The 25379-nt window shown below is 37.5% G+C and overlaps 1 pseudogene; it reads left to right on the top strand.

The window, feature by feature from the left end:
* The first annotated feature begins 2652 nt into the window (after positions 1–2652).
* Positions 2653–3577, top strand: LOC121171638 (annotated as a pseudogene).
* The last annotated feature ends 21802 nt before the right edge of the window (positions 3578–25379 follow it).

Genomic DNA, 25379 nt, shown 5'->3' with positions numbered 1-25379 from the left:
AATACAGAATTGCAGTGGATTTTTATATGCAAGATTTTGTATAAGGAAGCTTGCTAAGCTCTTAATAATTCTAGTAATTTTTCAGTAGTTTCTTTTGATTTTTCTGTGTGCACAATCCTGTAATCTATAAAGAAAGGCAGTCTTATATCTTCCTGCTCAATCCTTATATCTCTAATTTCTTTTCTTGCCTCTCTGGCCTAGCTAGACTATTCAATACAATGTTGAAGAGAAGAGGATAAAGCAATTGCCCTTATCTTATTCTTTATCTTAAAGAGAATCCTTCAATAACTTAACCATTAAGTGCAATGCTGGTTGCAGAATTGTGCACAGCTTTTTATCAGCTTAAGTCTTTTCTTCCTTGTTTAATAAGAGGTCTTTTTGACTTAGGCATCGAATTTTAAAATGTTTTCTTGGCAAACATTGAAGTGATCATATGACTTTTTCTTTCTCACCAGACTGAGAAATACATAATGCTATTTTAATGTTAAACAAATTTTCTACCCTGAAGTAAAACTAATTTGGCCATGTAAACCATTTCATACTTTACTGGATTTATTTGCTAATACATTTCAAAAAGAATTTTATATCTACATTTGTTAATGAGGTTGATGTGCTAAGTGTAGCATCGTGATCATTTTAGGCGCATAAAATAAGATGGGCAATGTTTCGTCTATCAACTAGCTTCTGTGATATTTTAAATTGTTTTATTCTTGAGTGGTTTATAATGTTTGTTTCTAAAATTGTCTTTTCCTGGAAGTTATTTTATTTATAGTTTTAATGATTGTTTTTGAGTCTTATGAAAATATTTGTAGGACTTCGCAGGTGTTCTCATTTTGAATTCACCACTAGTAAGCAAATATTTTCTAAAAATGCACCCATTTCATTGAAGTTAAAAAATATTGTAATCAAACAGTTAGTGTTACTTACTATATATTTCTGATTCTGGAGCTTGTTTAAACCATCTTCTTCCATTAATTCATTAGGAGCTTGTGTCTTCCCTGGATCTGTTTCTCTGTGAATTTATCAATATTTATGAATTTCTGCAATTGTGATTCATCTGTATGCTCTCTTTGTTTTACATTTTTAGCATTTATTGTATCATTAGTGTTTATTCCTCTCATTTTCTTCTTGGCCTTGTTTATACATTCCAGAATGCACACTCAAGTTATAAATGTTCAGCTTCTTTTTTCAAACAAGCATTGTTAACTATAAATTTCTCTCCAAAACTGTTAAAATGTGCTATCCAAGCTCTGGTATGTGGTTATTTTGTTATTTTATTGTAAATTCTTGTTTTAATTATTAAGATTTAGCATTTTTAAAATATTTTGCCAAATTCATTTCCAATATAGGTTTTATATTTATATATATATATTTATATATATATATACACATGCTATTTTTGAAAACAGGGTATTAATATTACAAAATAGAGGATTCATGACAATTATCATAAAGTGATGAAAAAGGAATACATGGCTACTTATACAACATAATCAGTGAAGAAAATATTCTTAAATATTTGTCAACTTTCCTTACGAATTTCTCTGTAATCATGGATTGCATTACTAAAATTTTACGATGTTTAAAGTTATATTTTGGTATGTGTTAACTTTTCTGACTTAATCACACTGTCATCTAAAAGTATTTTAAGAAAATGAAGTTTTAAGACTCTTTAAATCAACTGCATGGGCTATAGGTGAACACCTTAATAAAAAAGGATTCATTTTTATTTGGAAGACAGCTTTTAAACAGAGAGAAGGAGATGCAGACAGATCCTTTACGTGCTAATTAATTCTCCCGTTGGCCACAACATCCAGGGCTGAACTGATCTGAAACTGGCAGTCAGGAGCTTCCTCCATGTCTTCCACATGGGATCCCAAGGACTTGAGTCATCCTTGACTGCTCTCCCGCGTGAGAAGCAAAGAGCTGGAGCATCCTGGGCATGAACCGGTGCCCATATGTCATGCCAGCACTAGCAGTGGAAGAATTAGCCTACATTGTCACTGCGATAGCCCCAGGTGAACATTTTTAAATGGCCTAGGAGTACTTGAAAACAAACTGATGTGTAGCAAATTTCTTTCTTCTTTTTTTTTTCCTAAAGATTTATTTTATTTTTATTGCAAAGTCAGATATACAAAAAGGAGTAGACACAGAGAGGAACATCTTCCATCTGAAGATCTTCCATCTGATGATTCACCTCCCAAGTGATTGCAACAGGCCAGAGCTGAGCTAATCCAATGCCAGGAGCCAGGAGCTGCTTCTGGGTCTCCCATGCCAGTGCAGGGTCGCAAGGCTTTGTGCTGTCCTCGACTGCTGTCTCAGGGCAGGGAGCCTAATAGGAAGTGGGGATGCTGGGATTTGAACCGGCACCCTTATGGAATCATGACACGTTCAAGACGAGGACTTTAGCCGCTAGGCCAGCACACCAGTCCCGCAAACAAATTTGTAATGAATATTGCTCAATTTGCATATATTTTTCTTTTTAGTCCTGAGACCTTAAATGACAGCATCCCTGAGGCAGGAGGTTGATTCACTGAATTTTGAATTGAGTCTTTGCTCTTTTACATATTTGTCTGTACAGTGAAGTTGAAAACAAGACCTTCTGATGCTGGGTATTGACCTTCCCTTTATCTTTCAGACCTGAGAATTTCAATGAACAGAGCCAACCATACAGAGGTCAGTTTGTTTTGCAAGGTTTCTCCAGTTTCCAAGAATATCAGCTCACACTGTGTGATATTCCTTACCCTGTACATCCTAACCCTGGCTGGAAGCCTCGTCATTGGGACTGTGATCGTTATGGACCATCACCTGCACACACCCATGTACTTCTTCTTAAGGGTTCTCTCCACCTCAGAGACCTTCTATTCCTTGGCCATTATTCCATGCATGCTTTCCAGCCTTGTAGGCCTGAGCCAATCCATATCCCTAGAAGGCTGTGGGACTCAACTCTTTTTCTTCCTTGGCTTTGCCATCACCAACTGTCTCCTGCTAGCAGTAAAGGGCTATGATCGTTATGCGGCCATCTGCAACCCACTGCACTACTCTGTTGTCATGAACGGGAGGGTCTGTGTCATGCTGGCATCCTCAGTCTGTGTCACAGGGTTCTCACTCTCACTGGTTCAGGCTGTGGCCATTTTTAGACTGTCCTTTTGTGACTCACATATTGATCATTTCCTCTGTGATGTTCGACCTGTGTTGGACCTTGCCTGTGCTATTCCGATCATCAATGAGGTGTTGGCTTTAATGATTAGCCTCCTTGCCATCACAGCTCCTGCCACTTTTCTCTTTATTTCTTACATACTCATTATCTCCACCATTCTCAAGATCGCTTCAGCTGAAGGCCAAGAAAAGACCTTTGCCACCTGCGCCTCCCACCTTTCTGTTGTCATTATCCACTATGGTTGTGCCTCTATTGTCTACTTCAAGCCCAAATCAGAGAACACCAAAATCAGGATCGGTTAATCTCAGTGACATATACAGTCATAACACCTTTACTAAACCCATTGTGTACAGTCTGAGAAATAAAGAAGTCCAGGATGCTCTGTGCAGATTGATGGGTAGAAAACGATTTTCATAAATGACACTTGTCACCCAACTAGTTGTGCATGTCTTCCAATTGGAATCTCAGAGGTGATATTATGGAGTCAAGTTTCATGTGATTAAGGAAGACTCACATATCACAGCCAGGGCCAGGGCAAAAGTGGAACTGGGAACTAGTCTCTAATAATTGAATCTCATTTCCTATACCACTTTGTTAACATAATAGAGGCACAGGTCACTTGACAGACTTGTACACGAACACCCATTGGCCCTACTCCAGAAGATAATTACAAGGTCAAAGTGTGATCTAGTGTTCATCTCAAGCTTATATTTAAAGGGACCTATTCATTTTGCTAAAGCATAAACCACATTAAAACATTACTCAACGGAAGCTCCTTTCAACATAAATTGGATGCTTTAACAACTGATTACTGGAAAGGATATGTGCAGAAATCCAATTGCCTTGTGCTTTAATAAGATAAGCAAAGCAAAACTGTAGATGATATTCTTAAAAAAATGTGTCTAGGAAGGTCCAAAATCTTTCTAAAAAGACTATTTTGAAACAACTCACTGCACATTTTCTGTATCCACAAACTGGATTCCAAGTGAGATGGGATTAAGAAGTGGGTTGGCCAATGCGGAGGACATTGAATGGATAACGTTCCTAATAAGGACATGGAACCCCTGAAACATCAGCCATGGGAACTGGCTCAACTGACTTGGTTTGATCCTTTTTCTAGCTGAAGATAAGCTGTGTTAAGGAGAAGATCTAATGGGGCTGGAACGAATAGATTTCTCATGAACTAGATAGCCAGACTCAGGAGAGGAAAAGAAGAAAGGACTGGAAAAAGAAGAAAGCAAAATTATAAACAAATCCAAATTGGAGTCTCAAGGAAAGAGAAACTGGATGAAAAAAGACAAGGGCCCAAAAGAAGAGGGAAAAAAAAAACAAACCATTTTCAGATTAGCTCCTATGTTTTCCTTTGTAAACCAAGTCACAAAAATAAAGAGAACAATTCAATGGAAATGTAAAATTTCTGTACTGACTTCCCAAAAAATTGAGTCATTTTATTATTCCTGGAAAACTGAACAATGTTAATAATGGAGAGATTTTGACATAAAGTCTTATAAAATTACAGCAACTGAGTTATAATGGAATAATGAAAGACTAATGTTGCTTTTCTTACAAAACAAAGCTTTTTTGAATATCTGAGAAAATTAGTAATGAGCAGGATTGTAATGAGTAACACTTATAATTACAAGGCAAATTAAAGTTACTTTATGAAGATATTTGTAAGAAGATGAAGCAAGAAATACATAGGTAGATGGTATTCTCATTTAAAATATTTTATTATTATTATTATTTTTACTTGAAAGACAGAGTTGCAGACAGAGAAAGAAGAGACACACAGAGAGAATTATTTTCCATCCACTGATTTATTTCTCTAAATAACCACAATGGTCAGGGCTGAGCCAGAAGAAAGTCAGGAGCCAGGATCTTCTTTGGGGTCTCCTATGTGTGTGTTGGGGCCCAGAGGCTTCAGGCATCTTCCTCTGCTTTCCCAGTGCATTAGTAGGGAGCTGGATTGAAAGTGGAGCAGCTAGGACTCAAACCAGCACCTGTATGGCATACCAGCATTGCGAGCAGCAACTGAACCCACTCTATCACAATGCCAGCCCTCCAAATTATTTTTACAATATAGAAATATCAAATGCTATGTGCAGATACATACAATGTTCTACAATCCAACACAATTTATAATTACTCTGTGCTCCTAATCTACTTGATGGAGAAAAGTTAGCAAGACTTTTTAATATAAAATGAGCAAGTTAATGGTTAACATCGCGGTATTAGCGAAAATGATTAAATTTAAGGTTGAGTTCTCTTTCTTCCCCATTAGCCTTTGGGTGAGTAAAGTTGCGATGAAGGCTGCTGGTTTTCTTAACCTGGAGGAAAGACACAATCCAGTCATTTCCATGTCTCCATGTTATTTTCCATGGAGAAAGATAGCCTCATGGCCCCACCTTTATTGGAACCCATTTAGGAACCCATTGATCTCATTTCTTGGATTAGTGTGGTCTCGGCACTTCCTATCTTACTTGGGACACCTGGGGCCCCTCGAGAGTCACTAGTCCTGTTTCAGCCATTTCTTGAAAGTACTTTAAGGAGTGTGACTAGGAGTCTGTAAGGGGTCATCAAACCATCGGCCAGCTGCTTCACTTATACACTGCTGCTTCATCTGGATTGTCTAGGAAGTGGGGAAACTTTCCCTCCCTGCTTTCATGATGTGCCTCTTCTTTGTCCTCAGATCAAACCAAAGCTTAACTGGAGTAGGAGCAAATGTGAGCTTTTTACAATATCCAACTGTGGCGCTGTCTCCTCCAAAGGCTGGGGTGACTGTATTTTATTTGGCAGAAAATCCGAATTCTTCCCAACTCTGTAGTTGACATTACACATTTCACAAACAGGGTACTTTAGGATTCAGACTTTTGAAATTCAAAACTATTCTTTGTAAACTAAAATAAGCAGTTCTTTCTAGAAAAGTTTACCAAACTTAAAAACTAGCTCTGCTTTCAATACAAATGTTTCATTTATGAATTAAGAAAAAAAAATCTTTGAAATTCAATTGACTTTGTTTTTCTGGATCCTTTAGAGTTTATCCTTCCCTGGGGCAAATGAATGTCCCCAGAAACAATGTAGAATAATAACAATTGTTAAAAGAGGAGAAACACTACATTATTATCTTATGATATTATTCCACAATATTTCCTAGAGTATTTTTGGTGGAAATTCAGAAAAAAAAAAAAACATTTACTTGTCATTTAGGATGTACACGAAAAATCTCCATCCTAAATTGACTTTCCCAGGACAGAAAATTTTCTGTTCAGTATATGTGACTTTCCAAAACTAGCCTAGTGCCCATAAAGTAGGAAGTTCTTACGGAGGACCATGTGTTGGACCCATCAAGCTCCGGGTTGTTATGGAGGACCAAGTTTGGACAGTAGCTCTTCCTCCTGCCATGATGAATGAAGTTGCCATTTCCTCTTAGGTTGCCTCTCCTTTTCTCGCACACGTGTCATTCCACACAGGGTCTCATAAAGCCATTGCATAAACTTAAGATTTTTACAGACTCTGTTTGAAGACTACAGCCAGATAAGCAAAAGTCTTTTCTGTAGGAACAAGCAGTGCCCACTGGGTCTCCCTGTGACATCTCTTCCGTTTATTTATAAAATCTATGAAGCGCTTTCTTCATGTGGGTTACAGATCGGTACAATCCCACTTGCATAGGGAAATTAGTTATTGTGCCATTTAACACTAACCAAGTTCTTGGACTTCCTTGCCTAGATGTGGCCACTTAAGATCCTGATCTTCTCCAATGAAAGAGTTAAGTGAGAGACATGATACATCAATAGACACACACAAGATCATTGGTCCCTTGCTTTCCAACTCATCCATACATTGATCCATTTTAACACATCAGAAAAATACTCGCCAATTCCATCTCCTACTAAATATCCTTTTTGTATCCAGAAGATTGTTCTAGAATTCTTCCTATTTTGAAACTCAAACTCACCAGTTTGTAATTCCAGTGTGAGTTTCTTCTATTAGTCTCTCAGTGTAAGTATTTCTCAGAATTCAATCTTGTTGTTTGTTTGAAGTGGGTTTTTTTTTTGGTTGATTTTTTTTTTAGAAAACATTTTTTTTTCTGTTCCAAAGTAAAATGCTAGAGTCTGTATTGTAATTTCCATGAACTGTTGGTCTATTCGTAGAATTTCTATTCTGTTATATTTGCATTTTATATGCTGGCAACATTGATCATCTTCACTTTTACTTTTTATCCTCTAATGGTCTTAGTTCATGGTGGTTTTTTTTTCTAAAGATTTATTTATTTTTATTGAAAAGTCAGATGTGCAAAGAGGAGGAGAGGCAAAGAGGAAGATCATCCATCTGCTGATTCACTCCCTAAGAGACCTTGATGGCCAGAACTGAGCCAAGCCGAAGCCAGGAGCCAGGAGCTTCTTCCAAGTCTCCCACACAGGTGCAGGGTCCCTTTGGGCTGTCCTCGACTGCTTTCCCAGGCTACAACTGAGATCTGGATGGGAAGTAGAGTTGCAGGGACTAGAATTGGCATCCATATGGAATCCCAGCGTGTTCAAGGCGAGAACTTTAGCCACTAGGACACCACGCAAGGCCTTTCATGGTGTTTTTTTGAGGGGATACCTTTACATGTCTACATTTTTATAAGGAATTTAGAAAAAGTTTGTTGAATATAACCTCTCATCCACAACACAAGTACATGCAAGTTCGCAAGCCAAACTTGTGGCTTCGAGAGGATCACTTCACTCTATTTAAATTACTTTACAAGAAATTGAGGTTTTAATTTTTTTTAAGATTTATTTGTTTTTTGGAAGATTTATTGTATTTTTATTGGAGAGTCAGATATAAAAAGAGGAGAGACAGAGAGGAAGATCTTCCATCCAATAATTCACTCCCCAGATGACAGCAATGGCTGGTGCTATGCTGATCCAAAGCCAGAGGCCAGGAGCTCTTCCCATGCAGTTGCAGGGTCCCAAGACCTTGGGCCGTCCTCGACTGCTTTCCCAGGCCATAAGCAGGGGGCTGGATGGGAAGTGGAGCTGCCGGGACCAGAACTGGCGCCCATATGGGATCCTGGAACTTTCAAGATAAGGACATTAGCCACTAAGCTATGGTACCAGACCCAGATTTATTTATTTTTATTGGAAAGCGATTTACAGAAAGAAAAAGAGACAGAGAGAAAAGTCTTCTATCGGCTGGTTCACTCTCCAGGTGGCTGAAATGGCTTGAACTGAGCCAATCTACAGCCAGGAGTCAGGACCCAGAAACCTCGTCCAGGTCTCCCATGGCAGTGCAGGGTCCCAAGGCTTTGGCCCGTCCTCACTGTTTTCCTAGGCCACAAGCAGGAAGCTGAACAGGAAGTAGAACAGCCGAGACATAAACTGATGACAATATCAAATCCTGTCCTGTGTCCTCCCATAGGCCGAAGATTAGCCAATTGAGGAATCACACTAGGCCCAGAAATGGGCATTTTTAATGATCCCAAGTTTCCCTACTTAAAAATAATGTTGATTTGCATTGATTCAGATCTTTTTCATGGAGAAAATTTACTTTCTCATCAATTTTTTTTTCTGAAGTTTTTATGCTTGTCTCAAAAATTTTTGCACAAAACATGTAGTTCAGGTCAAAATGTAATTTTGCCTGTGGATGTCCCATTGCTACATTTAATCTTGTTAAACACTATCAGCCTTCATTGAATTGCATTTGTACCTTTATCAAAAGTCAACTGAGAATTTGGATCTTCAGGCCAGTATCTGGGTCACTATTGCTTTGCAGCGATCTATGATGTCTGTGTGTCTTTTATCCTCCTGAAACAAACTTCTTTTTTAAAGATTCATTTTGTTTATTTTATTGGAAAGTCAGATACACAGAGAGAAGGAGAGGAAGAGAAGATCTTCCATCCGATGATTCACTCCCCACGTGGCCTCGACGGCCAGAGCTGAGCCAAGCCGAAGTCAGGAGCCAGGAGCTTTTTCCATGCTTCCATGCAGGTGCAGGATTCCAAGGCCTTGGGCCGTCCTTGACTGCTCTCCCAGGCCACAAGCAGGGAGCTGGATGGGAAGCGGAGCTGCCGGGACCAGAACCGGCACCCTTATGGGATCCTGGTGCATTCAAGGCAAGGACTTTAGTCGCCAGGCTATTGCACTGGGTCCCAGTACTGTACTGGTTTTATGTAGTTGCACAGTAAGGCTTACGTAAAGTAATTCCTCCCCACATATTGTCCTTTGTTCAATTGTTTAAACTACTCTAAAATCTGTATTTTTTCATAGAAGTTTTACACTCATCATATTGTAAAAGCTCGTGACCCAAATCCTTGTTGAGATTTTTACAGGTATTGTATTCAGTTTGAGAAGAATTCTCACTTTTATCATATTCAATTTTCATATTATACAAACAGTATCTTCCCATTTAAGACTTGTTTTTGATTTGCAGCACATAAATTAAATACCTGTGTTGTTAAGTGAATACTCAAACATATCCTTTTACTTGGATAATAAAATGCATGTGTTTTTATTTTGAATTCCTTAGTTTGTTGTTAAAATACAGAAATGTAATTGGTTTCTGGTTTTGTATTATATACTGTGATCTTGTTTAAATAATTCCAAAAGATTTTGTGTATATGTTTCAAATTTTCCTATGTAGATGTTTCAATCATCTGGGAATAGAATAATTTTTTCTTCTTTTCTGATCTGTGGGTCTGTATTTATAATAAATATATAGAGACATAGCAGGATAATCAACCACTTGTTTGCACCAGCATCCCATACGGGTGCCTGTTTGTGTTGCTGTTGTTATAGTTCTACCTCCACCTCCTTGCTTATGCTTGAGAAAGTGGTGGAGGATGACTCAAGTCCTCGGCTCCCTGTGCCCATGTTGGAGACCCAGAAGAGGCCCCTGGTTCCTGGCTTTGGACTGACTCAGCTCTGGTCCTTGTTGCCATTTAGGGAGTGAACCAACTGACAGATCTCTCTCTCTCTCTCTTTAGTTCTTCCTTTTCTACAAAAATAAATAAATCTTTATAGAACACACATATGTATCACATACATGCATGTTATAAAACAAATATTACTATAATGGTTAAAATGTTAGTACAATACTGAGCATAATGTTGACTGACGGCTTTTCTGAGTATGTTCCTTGTCAGAGATCATGTTCCTGATCATGGGAACTTTTGTCAAGAATGGGCGTTGGTTTTTGTTAATGTTTTCTCTGTGCCAGCTGCTGTTGTCACGGGGATTTTGGTTTAACGTTTCCTTATGTGGTTACCACTGCTTAGACTTCAATGTTGATATATCCTCTCGTTTCCAGAATAAATCCAATTTAAACATGGTTTATGACTCTTTTCAGCATTGTTGGATTTCATTTGTCAGTAATTTTGATAAGAATTTTCCTTCCAAATACATGAGAGATGTTCATCCGTATTTCTTTTAATTCGTCCTATCTTAGGTTTAGACATGAAAGTAATACTGGCTTCATCAAATAAGACAATATATATTCTGTCCTATTATCTGGAAGAAATTTTAAAGTTCATTGTAATTCTTGAATGATTGGGAGAATTCTCTAGTGAAACTAGCTGGGCAAATAGATTTATAGTTTGGTTTTTAAATTGTGAATTTGAATGGTTTACTAACAGTAGGACTAGCCTTCTTTATTTGTTAGTTGCAGAATTATTCCTGTGTTGAGTTTTCATTGCTTGAGTTTCTTTGAGGAGTCTCTTCTAACTTGCTGAGTTTCTAAGCATCAATTTGTTCGTATTGCTTCCGTGTTATCTTGTAGAAGCTTCAAAATACCTTTATTTAATTTGTGATATTGGTAATTTATGTTTTTCCCTCTTAGTTTTACTAGAATTTTACAAATAGTATATTTTTCAAAGAACTTACTTCTTTGCATTGATTTCCTTCTTTTTCTGTTTTCATTTTATTTTGACTTTACTGTTCATGACTCATTTATTTGTATTTTAGGGTTTTTCTGTTTTATTTGTAATTTCTTGAAGTAGAAACAGATTACTGATTTGAGATGTTTCTTCCTTCCTAATATATGCACTTAGCTCTGTGATGTTTCCCTGCCATCACGATTTTAGGTGTGTGTTCATTTTCATTTTTTTGCTTCCTTTGAGTTTTTGTCTTTGGCCCACGGATTCTTTAGAACTTTATGACTTGACTGCACTGATCCCTGGTGGTACTGCTTAACAATACCGAGAGGGTTTCCTCAGGCTGGCCTGTTGACAAGGGGCAATGTCGTCTCCTAAGGGGAGAAGGTGGCGTTTCTGCACAGGAGTGTCTGTGAAGGTCGCACTCCAGGCACGTGGAAGACACAGAGTACTTCCTGCACTCAGGTGTTTCTTGTGTACGCCACTCGTTCCCACGGAAGCTCTGTGTGTCTGGATGGGAAGAGGAAATACTCCGTTTCACAGATTCCAAGAGGCCCCTGGAACAGGGTTGTTGAGAAAGGGGGGTTGTTGCTCCTTACAGGTGGTCTTAGTAGGGGAGAGGAATCTAAAGCCCTAAAAATAGCGAGACTTCCTACCAGTTGTTCGTGTGGGAGCCAAGCGGTTGTCCAGTGTCTGTGAACAAAGGGAATCACCGCCCTGTGAGACAGGAGAAAGCTTTTCTGGTCTCTTGCTGGCAAAGCTCAGGTATCAGTTCCTCTTTCCAGCGGTTCTGGGCCCACTGATTCTTGTCAGAGACAATCTTGTGTGATGTGGGACAGGAACTGAGATGTTTCTGCTGTTAGGTTTCCAGCAAACCCTGCGCCCAAGTGGTCCTCGGTCTGGGGGAGGGTTTCCGTTCCCTAGCACTGTTTTCTCAAGTTTTGGGTCCCAAACACGCAAGCATTTCTCTTACTGCTTCTCATTGCTCCGCTTTGGTTATCTGTTGGGTTATTTTCAGGGTTTAGAGCTGTGCCTAAGGGAGGAGAATACGGAGAAATAGATCTGTGATATCTGGTCTGTATAGTAAATTCATTTTTTTTTCTGTAAATTTTCCACATTCTTTAAGGTCATTTTCTGATTTTTTATAATTTTGGTATCAAAAATGATTTTTTTTCTTTTATTATGTATTGTCTTGTATTTGTATGTGGCTAAAATAATATCTTTTTGAACCAAGACATGTTAATCATTTTAATGTATGTAACTGTTTTCAATGGATTCTTTTGGCGCTTCCAAGTGTTGTATCATCTGTAAATTATTCTATTTCTATTTCTTTTCTTTTTGTGCCTTCTAATTTTTTTCTTTGATTTAACTATGTTAATCACTGCATGGTTATACAGTAATGATTATAGCTATCATTTTGAATGCTATTTTTATTTAATGTAAATTTTTCTCATTTTCCACTATAAAACATGACGCTAACTTCTTTAAATTGAGAAATGTACATTTTTTTAAATGTAAAGGACAATCCTATTTAGTTGCACATTTTAAATGAAGAATTGATAAATCGTATCATTTATCCTTATCTACATCTAGGGAGAAAACCTTATAATTTTTCCCTTCATCTATTTACGTGATGAAATTTATTAATACACTTAAATTCAGAGGTATCATGTATTACTGGAATAATGGCCAACATATATTGGCTACTCACTATGTCACAATTTTTATAAGGAGGTATGTTAATTAACTCATTTCATCTTAATAAAAAATCTGTGATTTAGAAACTGCTCACCTAGACAATTTAGGTGTGGAAGTATTTTCATATTCATGTTGCAGTGAAGGAAGTAAGACATCTAGAATTTAAATAGGATCACATATCTAATATGTGGTAAAATAGAGATTTAAACTGGACGGCGTTTAGCTTCAGGATTTTTTTCCTCCTGATTATATGTAATACTAAATTACATTTTCCTATACTGTGCTGATTACCTCGGTATACTGTTTGCTTCTCTAAATTATGTTACTGAGTTTTTTTGGTATTTTGTGTGGTGTATGTTTCTGTGCATGAATTAAACCAGGTGGTCTTTTCAATGCTACTCACTTTATAAAACAATTTGAACAGCTCTGTCATTTTTCTAGAGTTGAAACTTTTAAAAGGAATATCGGAACTATTTGTTCCTTAAACACGTAGTTAAAAGAAGGATATAGTCAAAGTATCCTTCAACTTTGTCCTATTATTTAAATGATGAAATTACCTAGACATATGACTTTAAAAGTGAAAGAGAAGCTCTCTGCTGACAACCTTCTGCATGATTCTTCTTAAATAAATGGACACAATAGATCATTGTGTTGCTTTAGGCTGATTTGCTGAGGGTAATAAGGAGAAATCCTAAACTTGTCATCTGTGCTTCTTTCTGAAATGAAGCTTCTCCAACTAGCTACTTAGGACACATTTAGATTTAGATTTCTAAGCTCATCCTAAATAAAACATTTGAAAAATCATTGTACATTCATCAAAAGAATTAGTGGATCTTTTTTTCTGTCAAGTTGGTCCAACCAAAGGCCTATGAACCTGTTTTGAGTCTTTTCCTCATTTCTTTTCCACCCATTGACTATCTATACTTTCCTACCACTAAGGAATTTAGAACAAAATAAGCTTCAACAGAAAAAAAAATCTTGACGCCAGAGAAGTGTCAAAGTTCACACCATTACCCCAGCTCTCCTTAGTCTGCAGGTGTAGTTATGTATAAACTGATTATGCAATGCTAATGGCATATTTATACGAAGGGAGGAGCAGCAAGTAGCAAAGTAATTAGGTTAAACAGAGAAAGGTCCTAATTGGGGGGCATCATGGCAGCAGAGAAAGCCAATCCTCCGTCTATAGCATCAGCATCCCACACGAGCAACAGCTTATGTCCCAACTGCTTCAATTCTGATCCAGATTCCTGCCTATCGCCCAGAAAAGCAGTGGAGGATGTCTCAAGTCCTAGAGTTCTTGCACTCACGTGCAAGATCTGAAAGAAGTTCTTGGCTCCTGGCTTTGGATCAGCTTGGTTCCAGTTGATGTGAGCATTTGGGGAGTGAACCAGAAGAAGGAAGAATTCTCTTTCTCTGTCTCTCCTTCTCTTTATAAATCTGCCTTTCAAATAAAAACTAAAAAAAAAAATCTTTAAGAAAGAAGGTTCCTAGTGAAGTAGTGTTTTTAGAAAAAGAGAGCAATAAAAACTCAGAAGAATTTTTCAATCATCTCAATCACAAACTAATGAGAGGTTAAGAAAGCAAGATCTTTGGGGCTTTCTAGACAGGTGGGTCATGACTGACGTTTTGAATATTAACCAAAAAGTGGATCATAAATGAATCTCTTCCTTTTAGTGCCACTGAAACTAGCTTTATCAATAAATAACTATTCGTTTCACTCTCCTTGTTTACCTGGATTTTTAAAATGAAGTAATATATTAAATAACAGGTTGAATGATCTTTTAAAATAAAATCCATTCGTATCTTTGCCCTAGTTAAAAATTCCAATTGTACTTGGAATAAAACTTACTTTCCTTGTAGTGGTTTCTACAGCCCTACCTGCCAATGCCTTCCCATGCCATTGAGACTGGCATCATCTCTGATAACAACCGTGGTAATTAGCAACATAGCGTCTTTACTCAGACTTTGGACTTTTTTATGTTTGATAGTTTCTCAGCTTATAGTGATTTTTTTTTCTTCAGATTGTCACCAGTTGAAAAGGCATCCTTATTTTCTGCCGCTCAGGTTTCAGCCAAAACAGGAGGTGAGCTTCATAGACTCCCTTCCTGACTCCCCTGCATCTATCTGTGCTGGTGTGCATCAACACCATTCTCCATTAAATAACACCGCCACTGGGTTTTACAACACTTCACTGACACGTGAAACAAAACAATAACCTTGAAAATGCAGAACAGAAAATTGTATTCCAGGAAAGTACGCTAAGGAAAAAGAAACATTAATACAGACAATGCATAGCGGTGATGTTAGTGGTACAGCAGAATGTGAGATTACTACCCTCATCTATAAAAATAATGATAAAATTAGTTAAAATGCATCTAGTCTCATGGACCCTAAAAGAGCAGAGATTGTGGAAGACCTTATGTAGGACGGATGGAGGCCTTCTAAAGCCTGTAGCAGTGCTATAAAGAATACCCTCAGCTATGAACTTTACCAGGTACGGTGAAGAGAGAGGACAAACTCAAAAGTCATTCTCCACCAAAGATACCAGCAATGCTCCATACTACAAACAGAGGACTTCTGTGAACTTCGGTCATGCAGAACCCAGAGCTTCATAGGGCCAGCACTGTTATGTCCATAAGATCCAGAGTCACCAAACTCTGTACTTTTCTCTGCAGAGTCCAAACCATGACTTCCCTTTCCTTGTGTAGCTCCAGGGAAGGTATGTGGACTAACATGCTCACCAAATTGAAGATGTACACAACCCCCTGAATGTTGTTCCTTCATGCACCCAGCACTACTGTAGTTGCTCATCCTTAGAACCTGATCTGGACTTAAAACTACTCAAAATTGACAGTGACTGCATATCTTAACCATCTGGTGTCCTTACATCCACTCAAAGAGTGACTGTGTCTGTGAACACAACACCATAAAAAACAGATACACAAACATGCACAAACACACATGTAACTTGAAACTGTGATATTAGCAAAGGAATCAAATGCTGTCCAGCAACCAGCCCTAAAGAAACTGAACACTGTAACTTACCAAAGAGTTTAATAAAATTCTCTTAAAATCTAATTGAAGTATTAGATAATACAGATTAACAAATCAATAAAATCTGGAAAATAGTACCTGAGGAAAAATTAAATTTTAACAATAGCAAGAAAAATATAGAAACCATAATGCACCAAACAAAATTTTGAGCTAAAGGATACGACAAAGTCCTTGTCTTACATGAGCCAGGATCCCATATGGCCATCAGTTCACATTCTGGTTTCTCTGCTTCTCTTCCAGCTCCTTGCTTGTGTCCTGGGAAAGCAATACAGGATAGCCCAAAGCCTTGGGAACCTGAACCTGAGTGGGGGATCTGATAGAAGCTCCTGGCTCCAGGCTTTGGATCTGCTCAACACCAAGTGTTGTAGCCACTTGGAGAGTGAACCAGTGGGTAGAAGATCTTTCTGTTTCTCCTTCTTTCTGTAAATCCAACCTTCAAAAAACAAAAGAGAGAGAGAGAGAGAGAGAGAGAGAATATAATGCCAAAAAAAAAAAAAGGCTAGAGTTTTAACAGGCAGATCCAATCAAATATCTGAAATTCTAATTTAAAATTAACTCACTTGAAACTACTCAGAGCGGGAAATAAAGAAAAAAAATAGTGGAAAAATGAAGAAAGCCTACAGGATTATTATTGGGATGCCACCAAGCTACTCAACACGCACATTATGTCATTATCAGAGTGAAGATAGGGAAACAGGCAGAAAGTCTAATTAAATAAACAATGGCTTAAAATTTCTGAATTTACAGAAGAGAAACTGATATCAAGATTCATAAAGCTCAAAAGTTTCCACAGAAAATTAATAACTGCACAGTGCATTGTAATAACCTTGCATAAGGTGACAAAGAATACTTTGAAAGTAGCAAGAGAAAAGCAGACTCACCATAAACTAAGAAATCAGACGGGGCTATCAGCAAATTTTTCAACAGAAATCTTGGAGATCATGGGGTTGGGTTGAAGAGCTGAGATAATATATTCAGATTTCCTGAAGAAAAAAAACCACACCAAGCAAGAATCATTTATCAAGTAAAATTATCACTTAAGAACAAAGATAAAGTACTTTTTAACATCTTTAAGAGTTAAAGAAATGAAAAAAAAAAGAGTTAAAGAAATGAATAAACAGTGGAAAAAACTACCTAAACTACCTAAAAATTCTATGGTGCTTTACTTTTTAAATGTATTCAGTATTTACTATTTACTTTTCTAAACTTATTTAGGCAGAGAGAGAAACAGCACTACTTCCAACTGATTCATCCTTCTAAAGTCCACAACAGTCAGACTGACCAGGCCATAGTCAGGAACCAGGAACTCAGTCCAGATAGCCCACATTAGTGGTGGGGACCCAAATAATTCAATAACACCTGCTATTTCCCAGTGCGCACATAAGAAGAAGCTGGGATCAGCATCAGGGTCAGGCCTAAAACTCACACATTCCTAGCTGGAATGTCAGCATCCCAATGGCATCTTAAGTGCTAAAGGGATTTTCTCAATCCAAGTGAGAAATCAGTCTAATTTGAACATTTATGCATTTAAATAGAAATTTATTATTATGTTTTTGTATTCTTTGGTCCAGGAAGGAGAAGATACGTCATTTATTGAAAATGCAATGTCAATAGCAAATAAATTATTTTGAATTGGTATAAAAGCAGCATGACTCTAAAAGATTTTCCATTCTTGTTACTAGTGTTCTTATTTTTAAAATGTTAAGAAATGAACTTACTTTAAAAAAAGTTTCATTTGTTTTTATTGGAAAGGCAGATTTCACAGAGAGAAGGAGAGACAGAGAGAAAGCTCTTTCATCCGCTGGTTCACTCCTGAAGTGGCCACAACGGCCAGAAGGGGGCCAATCTGAAACCAAGAGCCAGGAGCTTCCTCTGATCTTCCACACAGGTGCAGGGTCCCAAGGCTTTGGGCCATGTTGTAATGTTTTCCCAGGCTACAGTATAAGCAAAGAGCTAGATACAAAGTAGAGCTGCCAGGACATGAACTTGGCACCCATATGGGATCCTGACAAGTGCAAAGTAACGACTTTAGCCACTAGGCTACCGCACTGGCCCCTTAACTTACTTTTAAAGGAATATGGTTTAGAAATTATTATGCTTAACCAACTAATGATGCAATTGATTATAATTATAAAATGTTAAATATTTAGTGCTAGAAGTGATCTGTCTTGCATTACATTGTCCAATCACTCTCTCAATGCACAGATTTCAGTGAAAGAGGTTTTTTTGTTTGTTTGTTTTATTTTGCTTTTGATACTCAGAAGTACTTTGATGGAATTCATTTTTACTTTTATAATCAGAGAAACCCAAGCAGTTAAAAAGTTTGGAGTTCAATTCTCCATATTTCTACATCTCCATGACAGCATTTATTCTAAGCCACCATTTCAAAGATTGCCCAAATTTAAAACAGTATAAAATTATTATAGATGTAGTTACTAATCTTTAATTATCTGATTTTCCTAGTTAAAAAAAAACCAACTAAACTAAAAGAAACATTTTTATTTACCTTTAGTTAAAAAGGAAGTATTAAAAGTTCATTTAAAAAATAATGCTACTTTTATTATTGAACATCCAAAAGAATGCATGCAATTGTTAAAGCAATATGTATCTGTTTGGAGAAGTGATAGGTTCTCAAATAGAGGACAGAGGGGTGGACACGCCTGGCAGAAGGGACTGACATTATTGAGATAAAGAATCCAGTAAAACGCTTTCCTGAAAAGATGACATTGGAACATTAAAAAGTTAATGAAGTGAAGGAGTATGTGGTTCAGATTGAAATCTGAGGGAAGTCCTTACTCAGGCTGAGATGAGAACAAGAAAAATGTCCCGAGGTGGGTGAACGTTGGTTTGTGAAAGGGAAAACAAGCAGCTGTGTGTGTCTGGAGAGTGATGAGTGACTAAGCAGTTTAGGGAAAGACCCAACTCACGAGATGATGAGCCATGATGAGGACTTAACACCTCCTTCTAAGATAGATTAAAAGTCATGGGAGGGGCCCGGGAGCAGATAGACTGGATATGATTTATACATGAATGTCTTTAATCTCTCTACTACAGATGGAAAGGTAACCCCAGGAGCCAAAGGGGAAGCAGTGAGAGTTGACTCAGGACATTGTTAAGGGTTGTTGTTCAAATGAGAAGTGACAGCAGCTTGGAATGAGGTGTGCCCGTGAGTAAGGAGCTGTCATTTCAATTTTAGACATGTTGCATTTGAGATGCCAAGTACATCCATGTAGACAGAAAGAATATGCTGATTTTTTGACATACAGTTCTGGAGTGTGGAAAAGAAGTAGGGCCTAGAGATATGCATTGAATGGCCTTTTAAAAAAATCATTGAGGATGAAATCACTAGGCTGCATGTATAATAGAGGAATACTCTGGTGCTGAACACTGAACCTCCAACAGCAAGAGACTGGGGAAAACAGGAAGAGGAAATAATATTGGGGGAAAAAATAGAGTGAGCAGTTAGGCAGAAATATCTTCAAAACCAACTGAAACAAGATTTTTCAAAGGAAAAAAAAAAAGAAATTGAGTAACAGAGTCAAAAGTTGCCAATGTGCCACATATAATGTTTTAGAATTGATGATTAGATTTGAAAATACGGAGTTTCAGTCACCTTGAAAAATTCTGTATTGGCAGTGTAATGGTGATAAATACAACTCCCAGAGAACAGAAGAAGAGCGATTAAAAACATTGCAGTTTGTTCAGAGTTTCCCATAAAAGGGAATAAAAATAAATGATCCTATAGCTGGAGAGGAATTATCTGCTTTTATTTTTGCTTTTCAGTGTAAGAGAAGTTAGGACAATGTTGTAAATGAAATGAAATGAAATGATGCAATGCAAATTCAAGCCTCAGAGAAGATCAAGGAAAACTGATAAGCAATGTCCTGAGAAAGCAAGAGGGGATGGGATCCTGGGCATCACAGGTACATGGCCCTGTTCAAAGTGCATGAAGTGGGCCCGGCACGGTAGCCTACTGCCTAAAGTCTTCTCCTTGGACGTGCTGGGATCCCATATGGTAGCCGGTTCTAATCCCATCAGCACTATTTCCCCCCTGCCTGTCACCTGGGAAAGTCGTCAAGGATGGCCCAAAGCCTTGGGACCCTGCACCTATGTGGTAGAACTAAAAAAAGCTCCTGGTTTTGGATGGGCTCATCTCTGCCCACTGCAGCCTCTTGGGGAGTGAACCAGTGGACAGAAGATCTTCCTCTCTGTCTCTCCTCTTTGTATATTTGACTTAACAATAAAAAAAAAAAAACCTTAAAAAAAAAGCGTATGAAGTGTTCACCATACTGAGTCAACCCAAGGCACAGTATTTTAACAGACACTCATGGTTGGATAGATATGCGAATCTCTTCTAACTGCTTTGAATTCTTAATGAAATAAAAATCTGCTAAAGAAAGTGAGAGAAATAATGGAGGGCAAGAAATACAGTTCAGTTGCCCAGCAACATCAATAACCTAGTTAATGTTAAATGTCATGAATTTTAATTAGGATCAGTTATCATTGTAATGTAGTTTTTGCCAGTGAAATTCAGTTGCATGGATGCTCTGTGAAGGAGGAAAATGTTATTTAGCCAAGTTTGATTTTGTGCCAGGTAAAACAGGGGCAGGCCAGTTAAAGATAAACATAAGGTAGCAATTGCAATGCTAATCCGTGGAATTTTACTAGGATGGGGAGAACAGGGAAGACAAAAGTGGGTAAAGTATAAGAGATCTTGAGAATGATAGAAATGAACAGATCCAAAATGTAAAATTTTGTATGTTGAGAAATTATTTGGATTAAAATATCATTGGAGGGTCCTGCACTGTTAGTGGGTTAAGGTGTTTGAGCATCAGCCACCCACATGGGAGACCCTCAGGAGCTCCCGTTTCCTGGTTTCCACATGACTCTGCCAACTTGGGGAGTGAACGAAAAGATGGGAGATCTCTCTCTCTCTTTCTCTCTCTGTAACTCTGCCCTTAACAATTAAATAAACCATTAAAATTTAAAAGCAAAGAATATCATTGAAAATGAACTGCTAAATACTAAAATGAAAATAGACACAAGACAGCTAAATAGTACCCAATAGCATTTTGAGGTGTATAGAAGCCAGTTGTATATAAACTAAAATTGAAATGTCAATGAAGTAGTCACAGGATATGGTTAAGAACTTGCACTTTCTAACATATTGGTTACTCAATACTATGTCAATTAACTCCATAATGTTGTAAAATGTTGTTGATGTTATGTTGGGGCTTTTAATTGGTCTGGACGATATTCTGCCAGCTCTGCCTTCAGACTAGAGATGGTCTCCCCAAGAAACCGTTGAATTTATCTGGAGAATAAGATGCTGGACTCTATGCTTTGTATATGCTTGTAATGAAAGAATCTTGACCGGATTTGAACTGTAATACTGCAACAAGGTGAAGGAATCCACCATCGTGGGGAGTGTATGGGGACTGGTAGGGGAATCCCAGAACCTATGAACCCATGTCACACAATAAAATGTAATTAATAAAAAATTGAACTGGAAAGAAATAAGATATGATGTAAGCGATGACTCTTCAGAAAGCAATGTGAGGTGTCTCGTTTCTAAATGAAACAGAGTCAAATGCATGGGAATAAGAAATGCATGTTTTCATTTTTGAAGATTCAAAAATGTATTTGGAAGACAAAATCATATAGAAGAAGGGCTAAAGAGGAGGGAGAGTGCAAGTGGCAGGAAGAGGGGATGAAGGAAAGAAATCTTCCATCCATTGGTTAACTCCTGAAATAGCCACAATGACCAGGGCTGAGCTAGGCTGAAGACAGGAGCCTAGAACTCCGTCCCAATCTGCTACACGTGGGGACAGGGCCCAAACGCAAGGGCCAGCTTCTGCTGTTTACTAGGGTATGTTAGCAAACACCTGGATTGAAATTATTGCAGCTGAAACTCCTGCTGATACTGTGATACAGGATGTCAGTTTTGTATGTGGTGGCATAACCTAATGTTTATAGGATGAGTGTTCTCCACAAGAATAATATTCTAAAACTCTATTGGAACATGGGGAATAATGCAATTTAAGTCTTATTTTGGATTGAAAGATTCAGTTTTGTAAAAACTGAAGATAGTAAATCCCCATAGACTTTTATTGCTGCAATGAGAAAACAAAGCAAAGGAATCAGCACAGTGGCATAGCAAGTTAATCCTCCATCTATGGTGCCAGCAATCCTTATGGGCACCAGCTAAAGTGTCTACTGCTTCATTTCTGATCTAACTCCTCGGTTATGCCCTAGGAAAGCAGTGGAGGATGGCCCAAGTGCTTGGGTCCCTGTACCCATGTGGGTGACACGAAAGAATCTCCTGGCTCCTGGGTTCAGACCAGCCCAGCCTGTCCATTGTGGTGATTTGGGGAATAAACCAGCAGGTGGAAGATCGCTCTCTCTCTCTCTTTTTCTCTCTCTCTCTCCCCTCCACACATCCTTACTCTATCCTCTCTCTGTGCGTGTCTTCCTTCTTTCTCTGTAACTGTTTACCCAATAAAAATAAGTAAAATCTTTAACAATATAAACCTGAAAGGTAAATGTGGGGAAAATCTAGGACATGATGTTATAGGACAGTACTAATAATTATTTGATACATGTTATTGAGACAATGGACAGGGTTATCGAAAATAAGCAAATTATATCCAATCTTGTTTCAAGAAGGATACACAACTTTGCTCCTTACAACCAATTAAACTTCAGATGAATCCAATGATAAAGCATAAGACACATGTAAGACAGTGTTGGTATCTTTTAGAAATTGTCTCGGTTAGAAAGCCTCTTCTAAGCACTAATCAAAATGCAAAGGCAGTAAGGTTTGATACCAACAGATAACTACGCAAATATAATGGTAGCAATTTTAAAACTCGAAAACTTCGTAAAATTGATAAATGGGAGAAAAATATTTGCAACATACGTTATAAAAGGCACATTTTCTTATTATAGAACTCATTATAAGAAAAGGACAAATAATGTGTGAAAAATGAGCAAGATATGTAAATGGACATTCACAGAAGATGAGATACAAAGGCTAATCAGCATATGAAAAGACACTCAATCTCTTTCATAATTAAAAAGTAAAAATGCGAGGACAACACACTACACCATTTTTACCTATCAATTTTTCAAAGCTTAGAAAGATGGCAATGCATATAATTGATGGAAAGCTGGATGAGGAAACATTCTCAGTAATACTGAACATAAAGATGGACACGTCTTATTTTCATTTGAGTTTGGCAATCAATATTGTGTTTTTGAATGTGCATATCACTGTCTAAAAAAATTTATTTCCGGGAATGCATCCCAAAGACCTATCACCAAAGTCACAATTGTATATGAATAGTTTTTCCCTTTACAAAATTTGTAATAAATCTCCAAACTGCAAATAGCCTAAATATCCACTGATAGCCAGTTAGATCAGATAAAGTATATGATAGTCCTATTTTAGTGATATTCAGTTGTTTAATAAAACAAACCTTCACATACTCATTTATAAAGACATCCAAAATGTACTGTTACGTAAAAAAGCAAACATGCCACTATTCAGAACACAGTCCATTTGGTATACAAAAGAACAGACACGCCCCACACGTTCACACACAAAATATATGACTAAAATAGCCATAAATTATATTTAGTAATTTGATTTTAATGTGGTAGAGATTAAAACTTATGATAGACATACATATGGAAGTGGAAAGCACTAGAATATATACTGAGTATAAGTTTAAAATTGGAGATTCCAGTATATGAACTCACAGTTTTTAACAGAATTTCAACATACATATATTTGAAAGGTGGAGAAGAAGAGAACGCTCGCCTCTCTCCTCTCCCCACATATCTTCAGAGGCTTCTGCCTTGCACCACAGACTGGAGCCAGGAATCAATCCAGATCTCTCATGTGGAGTATGGGAACCCAGATGCCTGAGTCATCACCCTTCCCCTGCCTCCTAGGGTCTGCGCTGACAGGAACTAGTGGGGAACATCAAACCCACATACCCTGTTATGGGGTATGAATATTTTAGTCAAAAGACTAAATGCTAAGACACAAATGCACACACACACACACACACACACACACACACACACACAACATACTTTTGGGTTTTTTCTCTGAGAGTGCTTAAATATAATTATACAATTTTGTCGATGAGTGTACTTAGCACCCAAATCTTGATTTCTAAGTATCTTGACCACTGATGGGTACCAGAACTCCTTGTTGAAACAGCTGACTCCAGCACCGGTGAAGGAAAACAGAGCTTGAAACTACTGTTGTACTGCAACACAGGAAAGTGGCCAAATGATATCATGCATGTGGAAAGAATATAGAAGCTGAAACATTTCCATTGATTAATTCTGTGATGATTTAAACACCAATATAAGTAACATTAGCTAGAAATTGATGTTGTCAAAATCTGCAAGTATCTAAATGACATCCTTTAGAATAGAATCTAAACTATCAGATGAGTTACAGAGTTAGAAAATCAACAACGGGAAAAAGGAAAATCAACAAGCAATCAAAAAACTAGAACATAAAGTTACACAGAGGACCAGGCTATTAAACTCAGCACAACATCCCAGATATTACTTACATAAAAAGAGGAAATAATAACTTTATAAAGAAAAAAATCTCATAGATACTACCTTAAGCTAGAGATTAAAATCAACACTACCAACAAGCAACAAATGGATACCATGTTTTCCATGATGTAATATCACTTCTATGGTATTCCTGCCAAAATTCCATGGTCTGAAAACAGTCACAAAAGAGACAAATCAAAAAAATAAGGAAGAAACTGGGAGGTATATTATAGACAGATGGGAGGAGAAAATTATGATGTCTTCTTCAATCAAATGCAAACTAAGAAACAAAGCAATATTGTGTGAAATGTCTGATGGTTTTCAAAAACATCAAGATTGAGAAATGCCAGTAAGATATTGTTTTGGGGTAAAAGATGTTGGACATGACAGCAAAACTCAGTGGTTTATCTTGGATTGGATCTTGAACAGGAAGAAGGTTAGCTATTTAAAAAAATTAATTAGATAATTGAATTAATTGAAATGCTGCTTGTGGATTATGTATGCTGTGTTTGACATTTTTACAAGAGACTTCAGAAAAGTTCCAGAGATGTGGAAATTAAGCCCAGTGGTTAAGAAACTGCCGGGGGTGCCTGCATCCCATTTGGGAGTGCCTGGATGAAAATATTGCCCTTACTTCTAATCTAGCTTTCTATGAATATGCACCCTGGAAGGTAAAAGGTAATGGTTCAAGTGCCTGGTTCCCTGCCATTCACATCAGAGGCCTGGACTGAGTTCTTGGCTCCCAGCTCCAATATGGCCCAGACCAGGCTGTGGCAAGCCTTTCAAGAGTGAACCAGTGAGTGGAGATACTTCTGCTCCCTGCCAACCTTATAAAGGAATAAAATGAGCAAAGTTTTAAAAAGGTAAAGTTCAAAGAAATATTTAATTTAAAAAGATAACATAAATTTCCATGAACTTTTAAAGTCTTGTGTGTGTGTGTATAAAATACATGCATAGATTTTTTAATGCTGTTTCTATGGTTATGTAAAATAATATCTCAAGGAATTTACATGAAAGAATTTAGGATTGAAGTGA

Source organism: Ochotona curzoniae, unplaced genomic scaffold (assembly GCF_017591425.1).
Source record: "Ochotona curzoniae isolate NIBS_2020 unplaced genomic scaffold, NIBS_Ocur_1.0 scaffold_2683, whole genome shotgun sequence".
Lineage (NCBI taxonomy): Eukaryota > Metazoa > Chordata > Mammalia > Lagomorpha > Ochotonidae > Ochotona > Ochotona curzoniae.
Note: the sequence above shows the minus strand (reverse complement) of the source record. Positions and strands in the feature narration are given on the sequence as shown.